The sequence below is a fragment of the Protopterus annectens genome, chromosome 16.part0, assembly GCF_019279795.1.
Source record: "Protopterus annectens isolate FY-2018-M chromosome 16.part0, PAN1.0, whole genome shotgun sequence".
NCBI classification, from domain to species: domain Eukaryota; kingdom Metazoa; phylum Chordata; order Ceratodontiformes; family Protopteridae; genus Protopterus; species Protopterus annectens.
This window is the reverse complement of record NC_056750.1, coordinates 71,726,370-71,751,302: the sequence shown is the minus strand read 5'-3', so window position 1 is coordinate 71,751,302 and position 24,933 is coordinate 71,726,370. Positions and strand designations below refer to the sequence as shown.

The 24,933-nt window shown below is 44.2% G+C and overlaps 1 protein-coding gene across 1 annotated transcript in view; it reads left to right on the top strand.

The window, feature by feature from the left end:
- LOC122790395 (protein KHNYN-like) overlaps nt 1-24,933 on the top strand; it is a 712,085-nt gene that overhangs the window by 417,041 nt on the left and 270,111 nt on the right. The window lies entirely within an intron of this gene.

Sequence of the window (24,933 nt, the reverse complement as noted above, 5' to 3'; positions counted from 1 at the left end):
TATAAGTAAAAGAATGGCATCAAGATCAAAGCAAGTCCTAGTGCTATTGTACTCTGCCCTCATCAGGTCCGTAATCAAGTACAGTGCTCCCTTCTGCATATACTAACCAGGCACGTACACTAGGTGAAGTGGCCCCAGAGATTTCTCACTAAATAAATACAAAGCATAAGATACATATCTTATGCAGACCGACTAAAGGCCATATCCCTTTACTCTGTCTCATATTGTTTATTGAGAGGTGACTTATGCCTGACATACAAGTTATTCTGTGATCCAGCCCTGATGAAAATGTTACATATTTGCAAGAAAAATTATATGAGGGTTATGTGTTCCATGGATCTAAACCTTATTTGTGGCTCTAACAGAACTTGCTGGAGGGACAGATTCATATCCCAAAGGTTACCTTGTCTATGGAATAAACTTCCCATCTTTGCAAAACAAAGCCCAGCTCTCAATCTCTTCAAAAATAATTTGGGTAAATGGATGGGGGACCATGAATTCACTCCTGGGATACTACCCGTGTCCCTTTTTTATAGGGGCAGTCTGTAAAATGACTGAAAGCTGCAACACTCAAAGACTCACTACCCGGATACTACCTCATCCCATATCTGAGGAATTAAGATATAGTATTCTCATATCCTGGGTATTACTGGCTAGGCTTGTTAAGACTCTTGTACCATTGATCTAGTAATCACCTATGAACCCACCTCCCTCTTTCGTCTTCTTGTGTCTTAAGGAATGAGTAGAACAAATGGGCCAATGAGCACTGAGAATTGATAGTCGCAGAGCAGTGGGACCAAGTAAATTATTTAAAAAAAAAATTAAGGGGCGTCCAAGAATCACCATCATTGGGAATGCAGCCAGCCAGCCTCTTGTTAGTCAGAGATTCCTCTCCTCCCAGAATGACCCTAACTGCAGACTCTTTTGCTTAGGCTGGGATTGCAACCAGACACCCTCTTGCTAGTCAGAGATTTCTCTCCTCCCAGGGTGACCCTTACTGCAGACTCTTTACCTTGGGATGGGATGACTATCAAGGCAGTGTCAAAGATCCAGATCTGTGTACAAGGGAAGAGAGTAGTCTTCTTGTCTCACCAAATATTAAAAGTGTTTTTTTTTTTTTGCAGGATCCAGTGTCAGTTCATTCAGACATAGCTGTAATTTTCTGCATATCACCAACCGATGGTATGAATTTATTATCCTCCAAGTTGTTTCCTCCCAGATATACAGATGTGTCTCAATATTTCAAGTTGTGTTAAAGATACACTGTCCAGGAAACAGATTTCAAGGGTAGCTTCTTTTACTTAATGAATGGTTACTCAGCCTGTTCACAATGATGATGAGTCCCAGGAAATGGAGTTTGCTAGTTTTAAACCTTTTTGTCATGCTGACCAGTGGCAACAGTTGAAGGCATACATACATACATATATATATATATATATATATATATATATATATATATATATACACACATATACATATGTGTGTGTGTGTGTGTATGTATGTATGTATATGAATTTACATGCAGAGAGAAAGAGTGGTAAATATTGGGAAAGGGTGGGTTTGTGGCAGCATGGAAAAATGTTATCTGCTTAATATCTTCAGGACTGTGGTACAAGTTCTTGTGGTTGCATTCTTCTTGCAACTATGTAGTTATGGTAAAGGCCCATACATTTCAGTTTTCATGTTATTGTCTTGGTAGGGCAGTATAAAATGTCAATTTAATAATATGGGTCATTATTCGTTACATTTTATTTGTTTCACTGATCCCAAAGGCCTTTTTCAAGGGGAGAGTCATAAGTATAATTACAAAAATGAAGTAGATGCATGTCTTTATTCATAATACGCAAAATTCGAACAGTAACAGCCCAGGCTTTAGTGTTGCACAGCTTTGCAATTTTTTTTTACAAGTGATTGTGTGGTTTGCAGTATAGTGGTGTAGGTAACAAAATCCAAATAAAGTATATCCTGCTGTTCTGAGTTTGAGCTGGAAGACATCCACTTATGTCTGTAATTTTGCCAAACCAATGTTTCCACATTCTAACAAGTCTTGCAGGATTACAAGTAGAAAGACAAATAGACAGGTAACATTGATGAAACTTGTTTAGGCACGATAAACCAATGAGAGTTGTGAAGAAGGGTAGCCTGTAGGATGTGTAGTAGCAAACACTTCCCAAATGTCTCTATAGTCTGCCTTATGAACTACAAGCATGCCTACTCCAAACACAAAAGAATACTAAAAACCATAAAACTAAACCTAGACCAGTAGTACAGAGAGATGAAGCCCTTACTGCTCCACAGACAACCTGTGTTCGCTTAGCAACACGATTGATGGAGGGACCAGATGGGGGACGATGAAAATGAATGACCAGCTCCAGCTTACTAACACTTAGGGGAGGGGGCTGTCTAGCCTCGCTGCAGTAGGTGCGTTAAGAAGCTTATCAAGGTCTGCGCTGCGTGTTCTTTTTGGTCAGGAGGTTGAACATGCCAGAAGTGCATGTGCACCTCCTGAAGGCATCAGTTGGGGAGCTCCCAGGACTAGCAAGGAGTAGTGTGAGATTAGGGCACACAACCTAAGAACAGTATGATGGTGCACTGGTTTTCGCTGTCTCCTCACAGGCCATAAGCGTGGTTTAGGTTGAGCCCACGGTAGGCTAAGGAACATCTGATGTTATGTAGTCCAATCTCGCCTACATTCTTACTCGTGGGTTCGGAGCCGAACCTCTGCTCCAACTCGACCATACTCTAGCTCGAAGTCTTCAATTGGCTCGTGGCTAAGAGGTATCCCATGCTGCAACACGCCTATTCCCAGATCTCGTTTGCCGCTTGTACAGCTCGGACGTGGTCTCGCTCTTGGCCGTGGCTAAGTACAATTTTTCGATTTATATTTCAATATACTAGCTCCAAAAGCTGTTGCCATAGCTAGTGCACGTGTTTTGCTTCTGCTGGTTGTCAGCGGGTTTTTGTTGTGTGACTGTTTTTGGTGCCCTTATTCCCTGGGCTAGGCCCCTTTAACTTAGAGGACCTAGTCCTCCCTGAGATTATCCCGCGGTCTCTAGGCCGTTTAAGTTAGAGGCTCTAGTTTCCCGCGCTTTACTTTGGTTATTTTTTGGTTACTGTGGTGAAGGTGTCCCTACTGTTTTTCCCTGTGGGTGTGTGTTCTTGCTATCAACATGTCCAAGGATTCTAAAGAACACAGGCCTTCGGGCTTTAAAAAGTGTGTCAAATGTAATAATAAGATGTCTTTGACAGATGGGCACTCTGTGCACGTGTATTGCTTGGGGGCTATTCATCTACAAGAATCCTGCTTGTTCTGTCACGCTTTCAGTCCCTGTGTGCTGCAAGAGAGGAAGAACAAGCTTATTTTAAGGGGATTGCTGAAACCTTCCTTTGAAGAGGACTTGGAGAGGTCTTCTAGTTCCAGATCCTCTCCTTCCAAACCAGACAAAAAGACAGACAAGAAATCCTCTAAGAAACTCTCTCCGGCTCTGTCAGTTTCCTCGGAGCTGCCAGAGAAAAACACTAGAACTACAGTTGCTTCTTCGGCTCCACTGGCTTCGAGGCCAACAGAAGGCAGTGCATCTATGATGTCGACATCGGCTCCCAGTTTATTGGAGCCGGTGACAGATTTATCAGTTCGGAGCCGGTCTCCAGTTTTTCGACCGGTTTCTCCGACTCACAGGTCTCCCTCTGTAGGGAGATCCAGATCCCCGACCGTGTCCTCTAGGTCTTCTAGGACCCTTTCCGATGACGATGTTGATAGAGTGGTGAGGAAACTGCTCCAGTAATCGGTGCTGGCTAAATTGCTTTCAGCTCCGGAGCCCATCCTCCTTTCATCTTTGGCTGTTTCTCCTCCGAACCTTTCTTCGAAGCCAGAGCTGTCGGTTCCGTCGGATGCCACGAGGTCGGTTCCAGTAGCCCCTTCTGGCATCTTGGCTCCGATCTCCACTCCGACCCCATTGGCGCCATCCACAGGGTCCAGGATTTACAGTTCACAGGTCGGAACCAAGAGGGAGGTCTCGGGTCGATCTTCTTCAGCTCCGAGCCTTCCTCTTGGCGCTTCGGATTGGGTGAGCTAGACCCGACTTCTGCTTTGGACTTCATCTCCTCTGCTCTGAGGGCTACTACCGTATCTTCCACGGTTAGTCGACCTTCGGAGCCGGGGGAGGATCAGCTTTCGAGGTCATGAGGAGTGTGCTGGCCAGTTCGTCAGCTGCATCTTACGGCACCGACATTCTTCCCCCTCCAGCACCGATATCAGTCTCAGATCACCGTCTGTCTAGGGACAGCGGAGACCTAAGGCCTCAGGATACCTCCATGAGTGGTCCCCAGCTTTCTGAGGCCTCCCCAGATTTTTTACCACAGGAGCCCCCAGAAAGAGAGTGTAAAAGAGGAAGCACATTGACTCCCAAAATGAGTCTCTCACATCTGACACCGACCTCGAGGAGTCAGAGTGGTCCCGCAAGTCGTCTTTTGACGATATCCCTTTTTCAGATATCTTGGAAATATTTAGACGGAGAGGCTACTGGCCATCCAAAGCCCCTTCTGAGGAGGAGTCGGTGTTCATGGAGGCCTTTGTGTTCCAACCCTCCGCCTGTTCGGTTTCTCCCCTGTTCAACGAGCTCCTGGACCTTGTTTGTTGAAAGGTGTGGGAAACTCCAGACACTGTGGAACGGTCCCTAGGAGACCCAACAAGTTTTTATCCGCCCCCCCTGGTAGAGAATTTCTTACAAAAGGCATTCCAGTAGATGCCATCCAAGAAGGAACTTCCAGAGACTTCATCTACCGTCCATCTCCCTAACAAGGAGTCCAGGGCTATGGACAAGTATGGGAAGCGTGTGTTCTCTTCAGTGGCCTTTACAGTGCGGTCACTGAACTATTTGTCACATTTTACATGGCTCCAGAGAGATCTCCTAAAAGAGCTGGGAGATTCTCTACAGGGTAATGTTTCTGATGCTATGGTTCAGAAGGTCAATGCTCAGATGTCTACTCTAAATTCTGTTACCAACTCCTCGATGAGGCTAATCTCTTACGCAGCCGATGGAGCGAGCAGGGCTGCGGGTTCCGGAGTCTCTCTTAGGAGACACTCCTGGATGCGTCTGTGCAACTTCACTGGGGCTTTCACATCTACCTTCACCAACGCCCTCTTTGACGGTTCATCCTTATTTGGAACCAAGGTGAAGGACACACTCACTAGGTGCAAGCAGGAAGGAAAAACCCTGTCTGCCGTGGGAGTCCATTTTTCCATGCCTTCTAGACCTTATCCCAAGGGCCAAAAGGGTGGAAAAATGTGGTAAAGAAAGTCACAGAGGTTTTTTTCACGACGCACAGAGTGATTTCCCCCTCCAGAGGCAGAGGTGGGGGTGGAAATGCAGGTAGAGGCCGCCCTAGAGGCAGAGGATGTCCGCGTAACCAGGGGGACCGTGATTCCTTTCGTGGTTCTCCCTACCAGCGCTCCTGAGGGAAGGCCCAACTGTATGTCTCTGGAGTCAATCGGGGGTCACATTTCTCTATACCCAGAAGCCTGGCGAGACATCACCCAAGATGAGTGGCTATTAGAGATAATTTCCAGAGGTTATCATATTCCCCTTCTTTCTTATCCCCCTCCAAACAAAAGAATCCCAGACCTTCCACCCAGTCAAAGGGATTCTGCAACTTTAGAAGTACAAAAGTTGCTGTCACAGGGAGCCATCCAGCCTGTTCCCTCAGACCAAGTAGGATTAGGGACTTACTCCAGATTCTTTTTGGTGCCGAAAAGAACAGGGGACCTGAGACCCATTTTGGATCTCAGCCATTTGAACCTTCATGTGGAGAAGTCCAAGTTCCACATGGTCATGTTACAGACAGTTCTCCCGTTATTAGGGAAAGATGTGTGGATGTGCTCCATCGACCTCAAGGATGCTTACTACCATATCAAAATGGACAGGGCATCCAGAAGTCACCTACGCTTCCGGCTGGGAGCCAATCATTTTCAGTTTTGCGCCCTGCCTTTTGGTCTCACCACAGCCTCCAGTGTGTTCACCAAATGCATGGCAGTGGTAATGGCTCTCTTGAGACTTCAGGGATTCCAAGTGTTTCCGTACCTGGACAACTGGCTCCTGTCTGCCACCACCAGGCATCTACTGCTGCAGACCAGGGACGCCACTATTGCACTGTGCCAAAGTCTGGGAATTACTTTGAATTGGGAAAAGTCTGCCTTGTTGCCCTCGCAGTGTTACCTTTATCGGCAATGAATTAGACACGGTGCTCATGAGGGTTTTCCTACCAGAAGAGAGAATTCAGGTTTTACAGCAGCAGGTCTACGCTTTGCTACCACTGAAGAAGGTCAAGGCAAAAGTGGTCCTCAAGGTGTTACGGACCATGGCTGCCACGATTATGCTCGTTCCTCTTGCAAGACTACACATGAGGCTTCTTCAGTGGCTACTTTTTGCCCACTGGTTTCTACAGCATCTCCCATCTTATTTTAATTACAGACGGGTACAAGGAGGATCTGCGCTGGTGGCTTCAGACCAGCAACCTCAACACGGGCATGTCTTTCGTTCTTCCTTCTCCGATTGCCACTGTGACCACGGATGCCTCCCAGATCAGGTGGGGGGCATGATCTCAGCAGGACAGTCCAAGGCACGTGGCAAGAACACAAGATGCATATCAGTGTCTTATATATGAGAGCGGTGCAAGAACTTCAAGGCTTTCTTCCTCTTGGGACAGTTGCAATCCATTCAGATACCATGTCAGTGTTATGGTATCTGAACAAACAGGGAGGAACCAGGTCTTATCCCCTTTGCAAAGAGGCACTTCGAGTGTGGCAGTGAGCAATATCTTCCCGGCCCTTTCTGGTGGCAACGCACATACCGGGGAAGTCCACAGTGATTGCTGACAGGCTGAGCAAAGCTATTCTGATGCCTCACAAGTGGTCCCTTTAGCGAACAAGTGGCGGAACGGATTTTCCACAGATGGGGTCAGCCTTGCTGCGATCTATTTGCCAGCCCCCTCAATGCCAAATGTAGCAGCTACTTCACCCTTATTCCCCCGAAGGGGGAGGCACCCAGGGACGCTCTAATTCACAATTGGCCCTCCGGTCTTCTGTATGCCTTCCCACCAATTCCCCTGATAAAGAAGGTTATTCAAAAAGCACAATCCTTGGGAAGCAAAATGATACTGATTGCACCACACTGGCCTCGTCAGATCAGGTTTCCTTTTCTCCACCCTTATCTAATGGACGATATGTGGATTCTGGACCCAGAGCCAGATCTGTTGACTCATATGTCAGGGCAGTTCCACCCCTCCATTCAGACCCTCAGGTTGACAGCATGGCTGCTCCAATTCCGTTCCTAGTCAGGCTTCATGATTTTTCACCGGAGGTGGTTCATATTCTGTCTTCCTCCCACAAGCCTTCTACTAGAAAGATGTATTCCAGTAAGTGGAAGAGATTCTCCATTTGGTTCATGAAATGCAGATTCATCCCTGTACAGCTCCCATTTCATCAGTTTTAGAATTTCTTTCTCAACTGTTTAGCGAGGGATCAGCTGCAGCAACTGTCAAAGTGCAGTTGGCAGCCATTTCTACTTTTCTTGTTGCTAATGAACTCAATCTAATGGAGCACAGACTTTGTTGGGCTTTTCTGAAAGGGACTATGCGACTTCGACCTCCAATCTTTGATCCTGTAATGCCATGGTACCTTAATTTTGTGTTACAGCGGCTTACCTCGCCTCCTTTTGAGCCCGCGGCAACCTGTGACATTAAATTTTTGTCTTGGAAGACAATCTTTTTGATAGCCATCACTTTGGCTAGGCGGGTCTCTGAACTCCAAGCTTTATCGGTTCGGCCCCCTTACTTGATATTTCACAAGGTTACGGTTTTGCTAAGACCTAATCCTTCCTTTATGCCTAAGGTTGCTTCGGTGGTCAACCTCAACCAGTCCATTGAGCTGCCTGTATTTTTCCCTGAATTCTTTAACAAGGCAGAATTTAAGTTTCATCAGCTAGATGTCCACAGACAATTGCGTTTCTGTTTACATAGAACAAAAGATATTAGGAAATCTGATCAACTCTTTGTCTCATTTTCAGACAATAGACTTGGGACTTCAGTTTCTAAAGTAACTCTGTCCAGATGGATTTCTAGTTGTATTTCCTTCATCTATACTTCAAATGGCAAGGAATTACCCTTTAAGGTGAAGGCTCATTCTACACGTTCGGTGTCTACCGCTACTGCCTTTCAGACTTGGATGTCTATGGATGATATTTGTGCTGCAGCCACTTGGGCATCTCCTCACACCTTTATTAGTCACTACAAATTGGATCTGATATCAAGAGGCAGATCCTTCTTTGGTTCCACAGTGCTCAGGAGTATTTTCCAGTGAGCCACCCAAGGTTTAGGTGCTAGGGACGCTGTCCCATGGGTAAGAATGTAAGCGAGATTGGACTACATAACATCAAGAAGTTATGTACTCACCATAACATTTGATGTATGTAGTCCGTCTCGCCTCATATTCTTACTAACACACCCACCTACCCCCTCCTGGAGGACCTAGAGGTTGAGTCTCTGTTTTTAGCACTCCTTCTTGATGTGTTGAGTTGGTTCTTCCTCTCAGTGTATTGGTGTGTGTGTATGTGAGCTTGTAGAAAACAAGATCTGGGAATAGGCGTGTTGCAGCATGGGATACCTCTTAGCCACGAGCCAATTGAAGACTTCGAGCTAGAGTATGGCCGAGTTGGAGCCGAGGTTCGGCTCCGAACCCACGGGTAAGAATGTGAGGTGAGATGGACTACATACATCGAACATTATGGTGAGTACATAACTACTTGTTAGCCCTGATGAACGAGGAGACTTAGCAAGTTTCAACTGATGGTCAGTTGCAGGGAGGAAAACAAAATATAACACTAAACTATAAAAACAGAATTTTACAAATCTGCCTAATTCAAACATAAAAAGTATTAAAATCCCCAAAATGTATAATATAAAACTATAAAATATGCTGTAAACTGTTGAAACTGATGTATTTCCAAAAACTAATAGAAGCGAAATATGTGTGAAGCATCATTCTGCTATTTTGCATCTTTGATTAGCCATGTTCTGCTTAAAAATTAAAACTGTTCATCTGATTCCATCTTCTTATTTTCTTTATCTTTTGCTGCTGTATTAAAATGTAAGGGGACAACCATCCACACAAACCTTCCATGAACTATAAACATAGTGAAGCCCAGTAGTTAATCTCTAGGTAGATTATTTGGGGTGACATGCCCCCTCACATACTATTAACAGAGCAGCACACCAGTAAAACGTGTTTAAGTGCTGCTCTCACATGTAAGAGGGGCTACCCCCTCCCCTGTAATTCCACACTTGTTGCAGAAATGGTGAAAAATGGTGGTTGCTCTTGTGAGGTAGCAGTGCCCTTCTCTTTACTGTTGAGAGTAGTGGTACATTCACAATGGTTTATTACACATCTTTATTGCTGTGGTTTCTACTCTAGCTGTTACAGTATGTAAGGGGAGGGAGAGTCTGATTCCCCTTAACCTGTCCTAGTGAATAAACTAATTTCTGAATAGAGAATTTACACTGATAAAACTTGTACGGTGTTGATGGGACAACAGTTTCCATCACTTGGAGTTAATAGCAGTTAATTTTCTTTGTCTGTTACTTGGTTCACATCTCATCTGTGTTTTCACTGTTCATGTATTATTACTGCATGTATTTATAAGTATATTGTTTATTCTTGTACATTATTTAACTTACTCGGTAGTGCTGATAATATGCAAAGCTGACACCTGTGCATTATCAATGTTTTCAGTCATCGATGCTTGTACTGTCTGTCACTGTGTCCTGGTACGACCTGCGCACACAAACCTTGGGAGTTACTGTGCTCTACGTTTGCCAAACAGGGTCTTGCCAGTTCTTATAACTAACTGCATTAATAGTGCTTTATGTTTGTTCCAGTAGCACTCAACAAATAATTTAGAAATGGCAAAAAAATTGGACTGGAATGCTTTTGACCACATTATTTAGAAATGGATAGTTTGCTCTTTAATAATATCACAGACAAGCATTGCTTTGTTATTTCTGAAAGTTGCAGGAGTGCAGTTTCATAGTAAAACTGAACTGTGCAGTTGCAAGCACTGCATGAAAGAAAACCTCATCCATATTAGGTAGCCCGAGTAAAAGGCACTCGGCAAACTCTGCCTGTATTTTCTTTTTGCACAAATTAGCCTGACACTGGAAAGTAATAATTTTCTAGTTGCTGAGTGGTTAACAACAGAGAAGTTAAAATATTGTTTAGGTTTGCCTTTCCTGCCTTCACCAGCACCCCGTGTTTAGCTGTGAGCTACTGGTGTGAAATGTTTACAGCTGGAGATTCCTAGCCTGGGTTTCTATTTGTTTTTTTTTTTTTTTTTCACAGTTACACGTATTCTCATCAGTGTGAATAAATGTGTCTAGTTAACATTTGTTTAAGCTGTGTATTAAATCTAACTAAATGTACCAATATCTGTATTTTTATGTAAGGCATGTCAAACACAAAAAAAAATGTTCTTTAAGGTGTGATCTAGCCAATAGTTTTTCAGCATTTGCTAAGGCCAAATTAAGACCACTGCAACAGTTACAGTTAACTTTAACTGTACATATACAGATAGTATTCTAATGTAAAAATAAGGCAGAGGTGACATTTACATAATTATCAAAAGGAATGAGTACATAGCAGGTAATCACACCAGCCACAGGCTGACACTGCATGTAAAGTTGAATTTGGTAGAGGCCACATAGATACATGGTAATGCTGTAAAGAAACAGATAGCAGGTAATCACACTAGCCACAGGCCAACACTGCATGTAAAGTTGAATTTGGTAGAGGCCACATAGATACATGGTAATGCTGTAAAGAAACAGGTAGTAGGTAATCACACTAGCCACAGGCTGATAGTGCATGTAAAGATGAATTTGGCAGAGGCCACATAGATACATGGTAAAGCTGTAAAGAAACAGTTGCACTGAAAGGTCATAAAGCAGGAGAGATGGAAAGGGGGTGGTTTCCACAGTAACCCACGTTCAGTCCTACAGAATTAGCCACATAGGGTACTTTTTCTTGTTAGTGATAAAGGAGCTTTTCTTGTCCGGATAAAATGACAATGTTGTGAGAAATTTAAAAGTAAGAAGGGAATAGAGAAGTATTTATTTATTTATTTAACATTTGTTTACTGGGAAAGTCCGACTTGGAACAAAGCCAGTTTTTAGCTGAGGCCGGGGAGAAACTGTCCAGGCATATGTCTTTGTAATGTGGGAGGAAAATGGAGTACTACACTTAATAGTGTTGAAAAGTGGGGTTATTGGTCTTCTTGACAATGTGAGTGCAAGTCTAGAGAGACATTTTTAAGTACTACCTGTTTATTAATTCTCTGTAGAGAGTACAGAAAGAATAAGACATAAGAATTGTCACAGGTAACCATTTTTGTAGATGTTCTTCGTGTTTCACTGTTGCAGTCATTACATTTGGGTTATCTGCTTGCAGGTAGCCCACAGTCGGCCTGATTAACAAAGTCTTGGGTCCTGCGTCGGTTGCTGTCCCTTCTTCCATGATGTCAGGTAGTCCAGGGGTATAAAACATGCAGCCAATGCCATTACATCATTCTTTCTTGCCATGCGGTGCCTGAAGCAGAAGCAGTTCGCAAGTGCTGGTCAGCTGACTCCTGAAATTTTCGTTTTCTTGTTTCAGAACCGAAGAATTCAACTAAAGCTAAGTACCCCATTGGGGAAACTTTTTCTTGCTCCTTACCAATGTTAGTAAAAGTTAATAATTGCATTACTTGTGGAAAGCAAATACCTCATAAAGATTTTCATCTGTATTGTATTCCTTGCCTAGGCCCTGACGACGACGTACCTTGCTGTCGATTTTGTGCTTTATTTAATCAGCGCACTATCCGTTGTGGGTATATTTTCGCCTCTAAATATTTCAGTTCTCGGTTTAATTATCCAGAAATGTCATTGGTTAGCTGTCTGACTACCGGGATTCTGAAAAAAACGCAAAGATAAAGACAGAGACAGGCTGCCGAGGTCCAAAACTGCCAGCGACGCTTCTCCTAAGCCATTCGCCAGTTCGCCGGTACTCAGTGAGGCGCTTTCGCAGCCCCTGATACCCGCTCCTTCTGATTCGCAGCCTCTACTGAGATCCATTCGGAGTCCAGTATGCCACGAGATGCTTCAACTATGGAACCCGTGGATGTCTCTGCCTTGGATGGGTCCGGAGCCGCTGTGCAGGCACAGGCTTCTGAGGGTGTATTCAGGCCTACGGACTTGCATATTAAATCGACGCCTCCTTCATTACTTAGGCCTAAATCTCGATCCATGTCTAAAAAACCGACACCCAGGCCACATGCTCAGGCCTCAATGCCTAAAAAACAAATGATAAGAATGGCTGAAGATCTAATAACTCTAATCAGGGGTAGCCAACCCTCCCCTCCTTCTAAGAGGCCTAGGACTGAAGTTGATTATGAATCTTCTGACCAGGATTCTGTTTTTTCTGACTCTTCTGATTACCAGGATTTACCCTTATGTACTTATGAGGATTCTGATGCAGAGGACTCTATTCCCTCTGCTTCTCCTCCAGAGGATTTCTCTTTTGGGGAAACCTTACATACTCTAAGGGAGCATTTTCACTGGGAAAGCCAGGATTTTTCTGATTCAAAAAAAGAGGCTTAGGGATTTCTTACTCCTGCCTCAGCATAGGCCTTTAGCTATTTCTCCTGTACTAGACATTATTGATGATGCTTTCTCGGAATCTGGTTTGGCCCCAGATTTCATGCCTCCTGCTCCCAGAAAACATGACACTACAGGGTCCCTGAGTCCCACAAGTTCCTTTTCAAAAATCCTATTGCAGATCCAGAGACTATTTCACAGGGGCCCAAGGGCATTAACGCTTCTACTGCCAAAAATCCTACCCCTTCTGACAGAGACTCCAGGGCGCTGGATAGATGGGGTAAGAAGGTTTACACTTCTGCAACCTTGGCCATTAGGGCTTTAAACTGCCAGTTTTATATGTTAAAATATCAGCAACATGTTATTGGACTGCTTAAACAGAAAATGATGTTGATTCCTGACTCTGTGGAAGATAAAGAATTACAGGATTTAATGCATTCTGCCGAACAAGTTGGAAAGCATACTTTGCAATGTGGTTTTCATTCATTAGAGGCCTCTTGCAGGACTGCTGTTACTGGGTCTGTGCTCAGAAGGCATGCTTGGCTTAAGGAGCAATCTTTGCCTGATCATTTTAAAGCTAAATTGTTGGATACTCCTTTAAATCAGGACCACCTGTTTGGCAACAAGGCTGAGGAAGTTCTTAAAAAGATGGAAGATAAAGCTAAGTCTATGCAAACTGTTAAAGATTTTTTGCAAGTTCAGCCTCTTAGATTTAGTAGGCACTGGCCCTCTAAGAATTGGTCCTTTCCAGTCCCTTCCAGGTCTTCTCAAGCCAAACCCAGATACAGCAAAAACCCTAGGTTTCAGTCCCAGGTGACTCACAGAACTAAGCAGTGGGGGGCCTCCACTTCCAAGTCTGGGAATAATAAGACTCGTCCCTATGGTAAACTGTCTCAATGACTTCCTTTTAAAATTTCCAAGCACTTATCAACTGACTGCCCCTTTGGGGGGAAAGATTGCTCTTCATGCAAAGAATCGGGAACTCGTTACCCATAACAAATGGGTTTTAAATATAGTGTCCCAGGGATACAGATTTCACTTCCACATGTTGCCAACACCAAGTGGGTGGCCGGACCTACCCCCAAATCAGTAGGAAGAGGCCTAAAAACAAGTACTTTCTCTCTTAAGCATGGGGGCTGTTCAACTGGTACCAAAAGAGGAAAAGGGACAAGTTTTCTACTCGAGACTTTTCCTGGTACCCAGAAAAGACAATTCATGGCGTCCTGTCCTGGACCTGTCTACTCTAAACACCTTTTTGGAGATTCCAAAATTCAAGATGTTGACTCTTCACCAATTACTTCCTATGCTAGGCAAAGATGCCTGGTTGGCAACACTAGATTTAAAAGAAGCATACCTGCACATCCCAATCAGGGAATCTTGCAGAAGATACCTACGCTTCAAAGCAGGCTACACGCACTATCAGTTCTCTACACTACCCTTTGGCTTATCTACTGCGCCCAGTATATTCACGAAGTGCCTAGCTCCAGTTATTGCATTTTGCAGACAAAGAAATATTCAAATATACCCATACCTGGATGATTGTCTAATTCAGGCAGAAAGCTAGGACATACTTTTGAATCATCTGGCCTTTGTAAAAAGGGTTCTAACTTGTCTGGGGTACACCATAAACGAAAATAAATCACACCTGGTACCCTGTCAACAAATTATATTCCTGGGAGCAAGCTTGAATACAACTTCCCAGATGGCTTACCTCACGCCAGAAAAACATATTCATTTGACAACCTACTTCAAACAAGTGGCCACAAAAACCCTGCTATCTGCAAGACAAATACTGCAAGCCTTGGGGTTCATGGCCTCCTGCATTCTTCTAATTCCATATGCAAGACTGCAAATGAGGAAACTACAGTGGTATCTAAAAAGCCTATGGTGTCAACATTCTCAAGACCTAGAAACAATGATTCCTATCATATCTTGCCAATGCCTAGAGTTCCTTTGGTAGGCAGAGGCCTGCCACCAAAACAAGGGACTACCTTTCACACCACCCCCTGCCGCCCAAACCCTAACAACAGATGCATCAGACTATGCATGTGGGGCTCACCTGGCAGGGAAGTGCATTCAGGGCAAATGGAACCCAAGTCAAATGCACCTGCATATCAATCAAAAAGAAATGTTAGCTGTACAGAGTGCTCTGACAGCCTTCAAGGACCACATTTTTCCAGGACAACTAATGGTAAAGACGGACAACACCACTGTTATGTGGTACATAAACAAGCAGGGGGGTACACATTCTTACCCCCTCTGCAGACTAGCCATGGCATTGTGGAACACAGCCTTGAGCTACCAAGTGCACCTACAAGCTCAATTCCTGCCAGGAAAGTTAAATACACTGGCAGACGGACAAAGAAGAAACCTCATGGACCCACACAAGTGGAAACTGGAAGCAAGGATTTTCAACATGTTGACAAGCAAATGGGGGTGCTCAGATATAGACCTGTTTGCCTCTCCCCAGAACTACCAATTGGACAAATTTTGCACAAGGACTCCCCACAAACAAGCCTGGAAAGTGGATGCTCTGTCCTTCATCTGGAAAAACCTATCAGTCTGTGCATTTCCCCCCTCTGCCTCTGCTCTCCAAAGTACTACTAAAAATCGAACAGGACAAACCAAGGATGATTTTGATTGCTGCAGACTGGCCGCGCCAACACTGGTACCCCCTCCTGCGCAGTGTGTCATGGTTATCTCCATGTCACCTGCCTCAGACTCCTTCCCTGCTGTCTCAGCAGGAGAACCAGATTCTGCACCTTCGGCATCCAACAATGAACCTTGCAGCCTGGCTAATTACTTAATCTCTCCTTTACCATCCCTCAGCAAACCTGTAATGGATATCATTTTAGAGGCAAGGAGGTCTAGCACTAGAAAATCTTATGCTGAAATTGGAAAAGATTCTGCTCCTGGAACCAATCTCAAGGGATGAGCACAGCAGCGCCCAATTTACCACAGATTTTACAATACTTAACTGAGATGCTTCACAAGGGCATGTCTTTTTCCTCCATTAAAATCCACGCCTCAGCCATTTCAGCTCATTATAACACAGAACCTCCCCTCTTCTCTCATCCACTGCTCAAGCAGTTCCTCAGAGGGGCCAAAAATTTGAGACCACCCAGGAGAGCTCCAACCCCAGCCTGGGACCTTAACTTTGACTTGGAGAAACTCACTCTACCTTCTTTCGAGCCAGCTGCTACTGCAGATTTAAAATTTATTTCTTGGGAAACAGCTTTCCTTTTAGCAATCACTTCAGCTAGAAGGATATCTGAATTATAGGCCCTTATGGCAGTGGAGCCTTTCATCATCTTTCATGTGGACAGGGTGTCCCTCAGAACCAGTCCATCCTTCATGCCCAAGGTGGTATCCAGTGTGGCTCTTAATCAGTCCATTCATTTGCCAACCTTCTTTCCCAATCCACAGAATAAAGGGGAATGGATACTGCATTCCGTAGATGTGCACAGACAACTTAGATTCTACTTGGACAGGACTAAACCTCAAAGGAAATCTGAACAACTGCTGGTGGCATTTGCTGCAGGGGCAGAGGGGAAGGCTATTTCAAAGCAAACCATTTCTAAATGGATAAGCCATTGCATTCATTTCTGCTATAAGCACCATGGAAAACCTATCCCCCAGGGGATCAGACCTCAGTTCACCAGGGCTGCAGTAGAACCATTTGTAAAGGGACCTCCTTCAGGATCATAGGTTCCGGCTTCTGGTCTGACGTCTTTGGGTCCTTTGGATCTCAAGAAGTCTAGGATCTGACACTCACCCGTCGGGTCCGATGAGGGGAGCTGGCCCAAGCAATTGTCGAGCCAACTCTACCCCTCTGTGCCTCGTCGGCAAGGTTGAACTTAGTTCCTATATCGGCTTCAGAGCCACCCGCTCAGCCTTGGAGTTTATCGTCAGCATCTTCGGAGTGGAGGGTCTCTTTGGTGTGGAGTGAGGGGCCTTTTGAGCTGGTGAAGAGAGTGCTGTCATCCCAGACAGCTCCACTCTCTGAGCCATTTTCTCTTCCCTCATAGGGACTGGTGTTGGCCTCTTCTTCGCCCACACCCCCCAAGTGTAGAGTTCCAGAGCCCCAGGAAGCCCTTGCCGCCGGCATTGTATCCTCCAAAACTTCTCCAGAGTATGCCTCTGAGGAAGTCCCTCAGAAGAGACTATACAAGAGGAAGCACATAGACTCCCCTGAGTCGGTTACATCCGACACTGATCTGGATAAGTCTGAATGGTCTCCATGGTCCCCCTCTGAGGATGTCTCTTTTACTGACATCCTTGAGATCCTGAAACAGAGGTGTGGCTGGAAGCCCGCTAACCCTTCAGAGAACGAATCGGTGTATCTGGAGACCTTCAGAGCTTGCCCTTCAACCTCCTGGGTGACTCTCCCCTACGATCAGCTTCTTAATGTTATTTATAGAAAGGCCTGGACTTTCCTTGATACAGTGGAACCTGTTCCGAGGAGGCCCAATAAATTTATCACTGCCCCTACAAAGAAGGAGTTCTGACTAAAGGCGTCTCTGTAGATGCGATGGTGGTGACTGCAGCCACTAAGGAGTTATCGGAGACCTCCTCATCTGTTCATCCTCCCAACCAAGAGTCATTGACTATGGACAGATATGGAAAGCGTACCTTTTCTTCAGTGGCCTTTACCCTGTGGTCGCTGAATTATCTGACCCATTTTATGAAATTTCAAAGGGATCTCAAAGAGCTAGGAAATACTCTTCAGGGTAGTGTAGCTTCGGGGACCGCAGGCAAGTTTCTTCGCAGCTCTCCACCCTCAATTCTGTTGTGAATTCCTCCAGGAGACTGATTTCATACGCAGCCGATGGAGCGAGCAGAGCAGCAGCTACAGGAATTTCCCTAAAGAGACATTTCTGGATGCATTAAAGCACAACAAAAGTCCCAGTATGACCAAATAAAGTTTAATACCAAAATACGTAAAACACTCTAGCGCCTCGCTTAACATAAGCCTTCAAGGAGTACTTTCATCATTAGCAAACCCGTCTATTTATACCCCACAGTTGCCAATCAAACAATTATACAATGAAGTAATTTAATAAGTATACATTTAAAACACTCCAAATACTTAGACACACATTATGTAACACTCTAATTAACACACTTCCAACAGCAATCTGTATTCAGACCCTGTGGAGTCATAATTTATTAGAAAAAGTAAAAAATGTTAATTGGAAAAGGGGAATGTACTGGGTAACGGTAGACATAAAGAGGTTATACACTAATATTAAACACATTTATGGTATGGAAGCCCTGAGTTTATATTTAGGTGATAATCCATTAGCACATTATATAATGGAACTTTTAAAATTTAGTTTAGAAAATAATTTTTTTTGTTTTGAGGATAAAATGTACCACCAGTTACAGGGCACAGCAATGGGCTCTTCATTTGCACCAATGTATGTTAATTTATTCATGGGCATGTTTGAGACAGAATATATTTATATAAATATGTTTTACAGGCAATATGTTAAGTTATACTATAGATTCATAGATGACTTGGTCTTCTTATGTGAATGTGGAATAGAACTTGCTCAACAGTTTATAACAGAGTTGCAGTCTAATAGATTTTGTATACAGTCTGATGGTTTACAATATGGCAACAAAATTCCATTTTTGAATATAATGTTAGAAGGGGTACCTGGAAAGGAATAAATACTAGTTTATACAGAAAGTTTGAAGTGGTTAATCAGTTTATGTGGGGCAATAGTTCTTATCCCAGACATGCTTTGGAAGCATTACCATATGGTGAATCTTTGAGAATCTCTGGAATATGTAACAACAGTTATGATTTTGAAAGAGAGAGTTGTTACGTACGGTGGATATGTTTAAGAAAAGAAACTATGATGTACAGGTGATAGAGAAAACTGTTAGAAGAATAAGAAGTGAAAGATATGGAGGTACCAATAATATAGTAGATGGAGACTTTATATATAGAGCGAAGAATAACACTATGAAAATATTTTTTGTAGTAATGACTTACAGTAGTTTAAGTGATAGTATAAAACAAACTATTGGGTATTTTTGGAAAATTTTGAATAAGTTTCAGGCGTTATTAGGGTTAGCACAACAGAACCCTGATGTCCTTCAAGGATGCAACTGCAGTCCTGACATATGGGTTGTCCTGCCTCAGGCAGCCCTTCAGTCGGCCGGATTCCAAAGTCTGGGTCCGGCGTCGGCTGATGTCGCCCTTTCCCCGACGTCAGAGTGCCTGGAGTATAAAAGCGTCAGCCGACGCCATCTTCTCCAGTCTTTCTTGCCACGCGGCGCCCGAAGCAGAAGCAGTTCGCAAGTGCCGGTCGACCAGCTCCTGTGTTTTCAGCTACTGAAGTCTTCAAAAAAGCTAAGTACCCCGTTAGGGACCTTTTCTTGCCTCAGCCGATGTCAGATAAAACTGTAAAAGTTAATAATTGTTTAACTTGTGGGAAACAAATACCTCATAAGGATTTCCACTCTCACTGCTTACCCTGCCTAGTCCCAGAACACAACGTCTCGGCCTGTACAGCTTGTGCTTCTTTCAATAAACGCACTCTTAGGCATCGGACAGAGTTTGCACAGGATTATTTTGGGGAAGATTTCTGTTATATCATGCCGTCAGAGCTTCCGACAGCACATTTACCTAAAAAATGGAAGGATAAGGACCGACTCCCACGGTCTCGGCCGACACCACGCTTAGGCCTACCGCGAGTGTCTCGGTCTCTTCTGAGCCGGTTTCACAACCGCTACAGACCGACAACACCTCCCCACCGGTTACTTCGGTACCGGAGGCCAGCTCGGTGCTGGTTTCTGTTCTCCCCTCTGAGACCGTAGCCCAGGATATTTCTGACACCATTTCAGTGGATATGACTACTCCAGCACGCGGGGCTGCCAGGCCTCCAGTGTCTATGTCCATTAAGGCCTACACAAGTGCTAAGGCTGCCAAACAGGCTAAGTCTCTCCCTCCAAGATCTGTTTCTCTGGGATCCACTTCTGGTTCTCAAATTTTAAGTTTAACTGAGGACCTTATTTCTTTAATTAGGGGTTCTCAGCCACATCCAGATAGAGGCTCTCAGCCGCCTTCTGTCAAGAGGCCTAGGGTTGAGCAGGTAGATCCCCAGTCCTCCGATGAGGCCTCAGGTGATTCTGCACATTCAGACTACCAGGAGGAGGCCTTCCCGGCCTACGAGGATTCTGATGCGGAGGAATCCATTCCCTCTGCTTCTCCTTCTGAGGAGTTTTCCTTTGGGGAAACGCTTCATTCCATGAGGGAACACTTCAAATGGCAAGGCCAAGAATACTCAGATTCTAGGAAAAGGTTAAGGGAATTTTTAAAGCTACCTCAGCATAGACCCTTAGCTATTCCTCCAGTTTTAAATGTTTTAGATGATGTGTACTTAGAATCTAGTGTTTCCCTGACTCCTCCCCTGCTCCTGTCAAGCCAGACAGGTACTACAGGGTCCCAGACACACATCAATTTCTGTACAAGGGCCATACTGCTGACCCTGAAACTATTTCTCAGGGGCCTAAAGGGGTTTCCTCCACTACTGCTAAGAATCCACTTCCTTCGGAAAGAGATTCTAGGGCTTTAGAAAGGTGGGGCAAGAAAGTATATACATCTTCCACCCTTTCTATGCGAGCATTAAATTGTCAATTTCATATGATTCAGTATCAGGAATACATGTTGGATGATTTGCAATAGAAATTGGCTTCCCCTGAACCATTAGATAGAAAGGGGTTACAGGAATTGGTTCATAATACGCAGCAGGTTAGCAACCATTTCCTTCAGTGTGGATATGATGCATTGGAAGCTTCATGTAGAGCAGCAATGACAGGTGCGGTCATACGTAGACATGCTTGGTTAAAGGAGCAAACATTGCCAGACCATGTGAAAATTAAGCTTTTGGACGCACCACTAAAGAAACATAAGCTATTTGGTGCTACTGCACAAGAGGTTTAAAGAAAATAGAGGAAAAGGCAAAATCAGTGCAAACAGTCAAAGATTTCCTCCAGGTACAGCCTCCAAGATTCAGCAGGAATTGCCCTTCTAAGCATTGGTCCTTTCCAGACACAGACAAATTTCAAAGAGGCAAAAACAGACGTGGCAGAGGTAGAGGGCAAACTTGAGGCTCCTACAGAGGACGTCAATGGCAGCCTCCGAACCAGAGAGGTGGGGCAGGACCTTCCACTGCTCCGCAGGGACAATCTCAATGACTTGACTTTGACTCCGCCATCCAGGGCTCAATTAGAAGCACCTCTGGGTGGAAAATTATCTTTATTCTCACAAAATTGGCACAATATTACAAAGGACAAATAGATACTGGACATAATAGACAAAGGATACAGATTCCATTTTCATACACTGCCAACAAGACATGGCAGGCCAAACCTGCCACCAAATCAAAGGGCAGAGGCACTCAAACAAATAACAAACCTACTTCAAATAAGAGCGATAGAAAAGGTTCCTTCTGCAGAACAAGGACAAGGATTTTATTCAAGACTGTTCCTTGTTCCAAGAAAAGAAAACCAATGGAGACCCATTCTGGACTTGTCCGCACTGAATACTTACCTTATTGTGCCAAAATTCAAAATGCTGACTTTACAGCAACTCCTTCCCATGCTGGGCAAGGGGTCTTGGCTGGTAACTCTGGACCTCAAGGAGGCATACCTGCATGTCCCAATCAGACAAAATTGCAGAAGATACCTCAGATTTCTTGCAGGCTCAGAGCATTATCAATTCTCAGCATTGCCCTTTGGCTTATCTACTGCCCAGAGTGTTCACGAAATGCCTGGCATCAGTAATTGCACATTGCAGACTTCAGGGATACAAATATACCCTTACCTGGACGACTGCCTTATACAAGCGGACAGCCAACAAGCCTTGTTAAAAAACTTGGACTATGTCATTCACCTACTGCAGGCATTGGGATACACAGTCAATATTCAGAAATCAAGTCTCATACCATCCCAACAAATACCTTTCCTGGGTGCCACACTGGACACAAACACCCAGATGGCGTTTCTGACAAAAGAAAAACAAAAACAATTACCAGAATACTTCAGAAAATTGGCAACACACACCCAGATGACTGCAAGGAAAATCCTGCAGGCCCTGGGTTTCATGGCATCTTGCATTCTTCTGATTCCACACGCAAGGCTGCATATGAGGAAACTACAATGGTACCTAAAAAAGTTATGGTCTCAACACAGCCACAGCCTGGAAGCATTGATCCCACTCATTCCATGCCTTCAAAAGGAATTTCTGTGGTGGGCTCAAGCAAGTCAGATAAACAAAGGTCTGCCTTTCAGCAAGCCGCATACAAGTCAAACCATAACAACAGACGCCTCAGACCATGGATGGGGGGCGCACATGGAGGGCAGATGCATTCAAGGACAATGGACACAAAAAGAAAAGCACCTGCACATCAACCAAAAGAAATGCTGGCAGTGATGCATGCAATCAAGGCCTTCGAAAAGTTCATGCATCAGGGCCATCTACTAATAAAGACAGACAATACCACAGTTATGTGGTACATAAACAAGCAAGGAGGTACCCATTCCTACCCTCTTTGCAGACTGGCAATGAATCTCTGGGATATTTCCCTACAATTGAAAATAGAGCTACAATCCCAGTTTGTACCAGGGAAGGACAATGTTCTGGCGGACAGCCTAAGCAGAAACATCATGGATCCACACGAATGGATGTTGCATCCAGACATTTTCTTACAAATAACTCAAGCATGGGGAAGGCCGGGCATAGATCTTTTTGCCTCCCACCTCAATCACCATATGAAAAAGTTTTGCACAAGGACATACCATCCTCAAGCATGGAAGGCGGACGCTCTCTCCTTCAGTTGGAACTCTCTAACACTATATGCCTTCCCACCTCTTCCTTTGATGACCAAGGTGTTACTAAAGATCAAGACAGAGCAATTGAAAGTCATACTGATAGCTCCAGACTGGCCAAGACAACACTGGTACCCACTGCTACGGAGCTTGGCACACACCAATCCGTGGCTCCTTCCTCAATGGCCACTTCTTCTGACACAGCACAATTACAGGACACTACACCCCAGCTTGAAAACATTGAAGCTGACAGCTTGGAAGATTCCATGACTATTCCTCAGGATACAATTTCCAAAAGGGTAAAAGATATCATCCTGGAGGCGCGCAGACCTTCCACTAGAAAAACATACTCAGCAAAATGGAAGAGATTTCTTATCTGGAACAGCAAAAAGGGTCAAGACCCATCAGTGATAAGCATTCCACAGATCCTAGAATATTTGGCTGAAATGCTCCACAATGGCCTTTCATATTCTTCCATAAAAATACATGCTTCAGCAATATCTGCCAAATATAACACTGATTCGCCTGTATTTTCTCACCCATTGCTAAGACAGTTTCTAAGAGGTATAAAGAACATCAACCCTCCAAGGAAACCACCAGTGCCTGCATGGGACCTCAACTTCATGCTGGAAAAATTAACTCTTCCTCCCTTTGAACCAGCAGCATCTTCAGAGTTGCAATTTCTGTCTTGGAAGACAGCTTTCCTTCTGGCAGTATCCTCAGTAAGAAGAGTCTCTGATCTACAGGCCCTTATGACAATACAATCATTTCTCATTTTTCATCAGGACAGAGTTTCTTTGAGAACCAGTCCATCATTCATGCCAAAGGTGGTATCCAGGGTGTCCCTGAATCAAGCTATTCACCTGCCTACCTTCTTTCCCAATCCTCAAAATAAAGGAGAGAGACTTCTGCACACCTTGGACATACACAGACAGTTGCGCTACTACTTGGACAGAACAAAGTCTTTCAGAAAATCTGACCAGCTTTTTATAGCTTGCGCTGCTGATTGCAGGGAAAAGCAATTTCCAAACAGACAATTTCTAAATGGATTGGAAATTGCATTTGATTCTGCTACTCTTTTCATGGAAAAACTGTGCCAGCTGACATCAGGCCACATTCCACCAGAGCTACAGCCCCCTCCACAGCCTTTTTAAGAGGAGTGGCAACAAAGGACATTTTAGAAGCTGCTACATGGAGCTCCGTGCATACATTTTCCAAATATTACAACCTGACTTTATATTCCAGATCCAGAGCAGGGTTTGCTTCTGCAGTCCTGCAGGGCATTTTAGCTACACCATCTTTGTCTTAGTGCCTACCACCCCCAGGTTGGCTATGGTATTCAACCCATATGTCAGGACTGCAGTTGCATCCTTGAAGGACATAGTACAGTTTTGTACCTACCATAAATGTAGATGTCCGATAGGTATGCAACTGCAGTCAGGTTTTCCCTCCCGCCTACCCTTCTGTGGTATTCTTTTGGGTTTCTACCCCTCATTTTAGCTACCTGGGGTAATCTTTTATGGTGTATTTGTTTTTATGTTGTTGTACTTGTCTGGAATTTTTTCTCTATTTTCAAAATTTAGCCTTCCTTAGAGGGCACCTGGCATCTGGGGCAAGAAACACTGAAGAAGATGGCGTCGGCTGACGCTTTTATACCCCAGGTGCTCTGACGTCGGGGAAAGGGCGACATCAGCCGACGCCGGACCCAGACTTTGGAATCCGGCCGACCGAAGGGCTGCCTGAGGCAGGACAACCCATATGTCAAGACTGCAGTTGCATACCTATCGGACATCTACATTTATGGTAGGTACAAAACTGTACTTTTTCTCTTATAAGAGAGGTAAAAATTTAAAGGATATGTTAGTTTATACTAAATTTCAAAAACCCAGTAATATGCTTGTGACGATTGGGGAGATATGGGCGAAGGCTGCCAGCCTAGTCAGAGAATTTGATATATAATTATATCAACTGTATAAATAAATGTAAAATACAGGATAGTGTATTTAAATGTAAGAAAACACTGTGAAATGTGGAACTGCAAAATATGTGACAACATTGCACTCTACTGGCCCAGTGAAGCATGTTGTATCCTTGCATGTTAGAATTCGGCCCGAGGGTGGCTGGATAAAGATTTCATGCCCATTGTTTTAAGGATAAAGTTTATGACTGGAATTTAGATGTGGAAGGTGCTTTATTGCTTTAGTTTCTGTTAGTATATACATATAACATTTATTCTATTGTTGCAAGTTTCTGTGCAGGTGTTAGATTGCTAAATAATGCAGTTTGTGGCCTGAGAATTCAGGCCAGGTGTTAAGATGATGCAATATGAATATTGGGAAAACCTAAGTGTCAAAAATGATGTAATTTTGGGAGGGCCTTAGAGACATGTTTGTTAGTAATGTTTAAATTCTA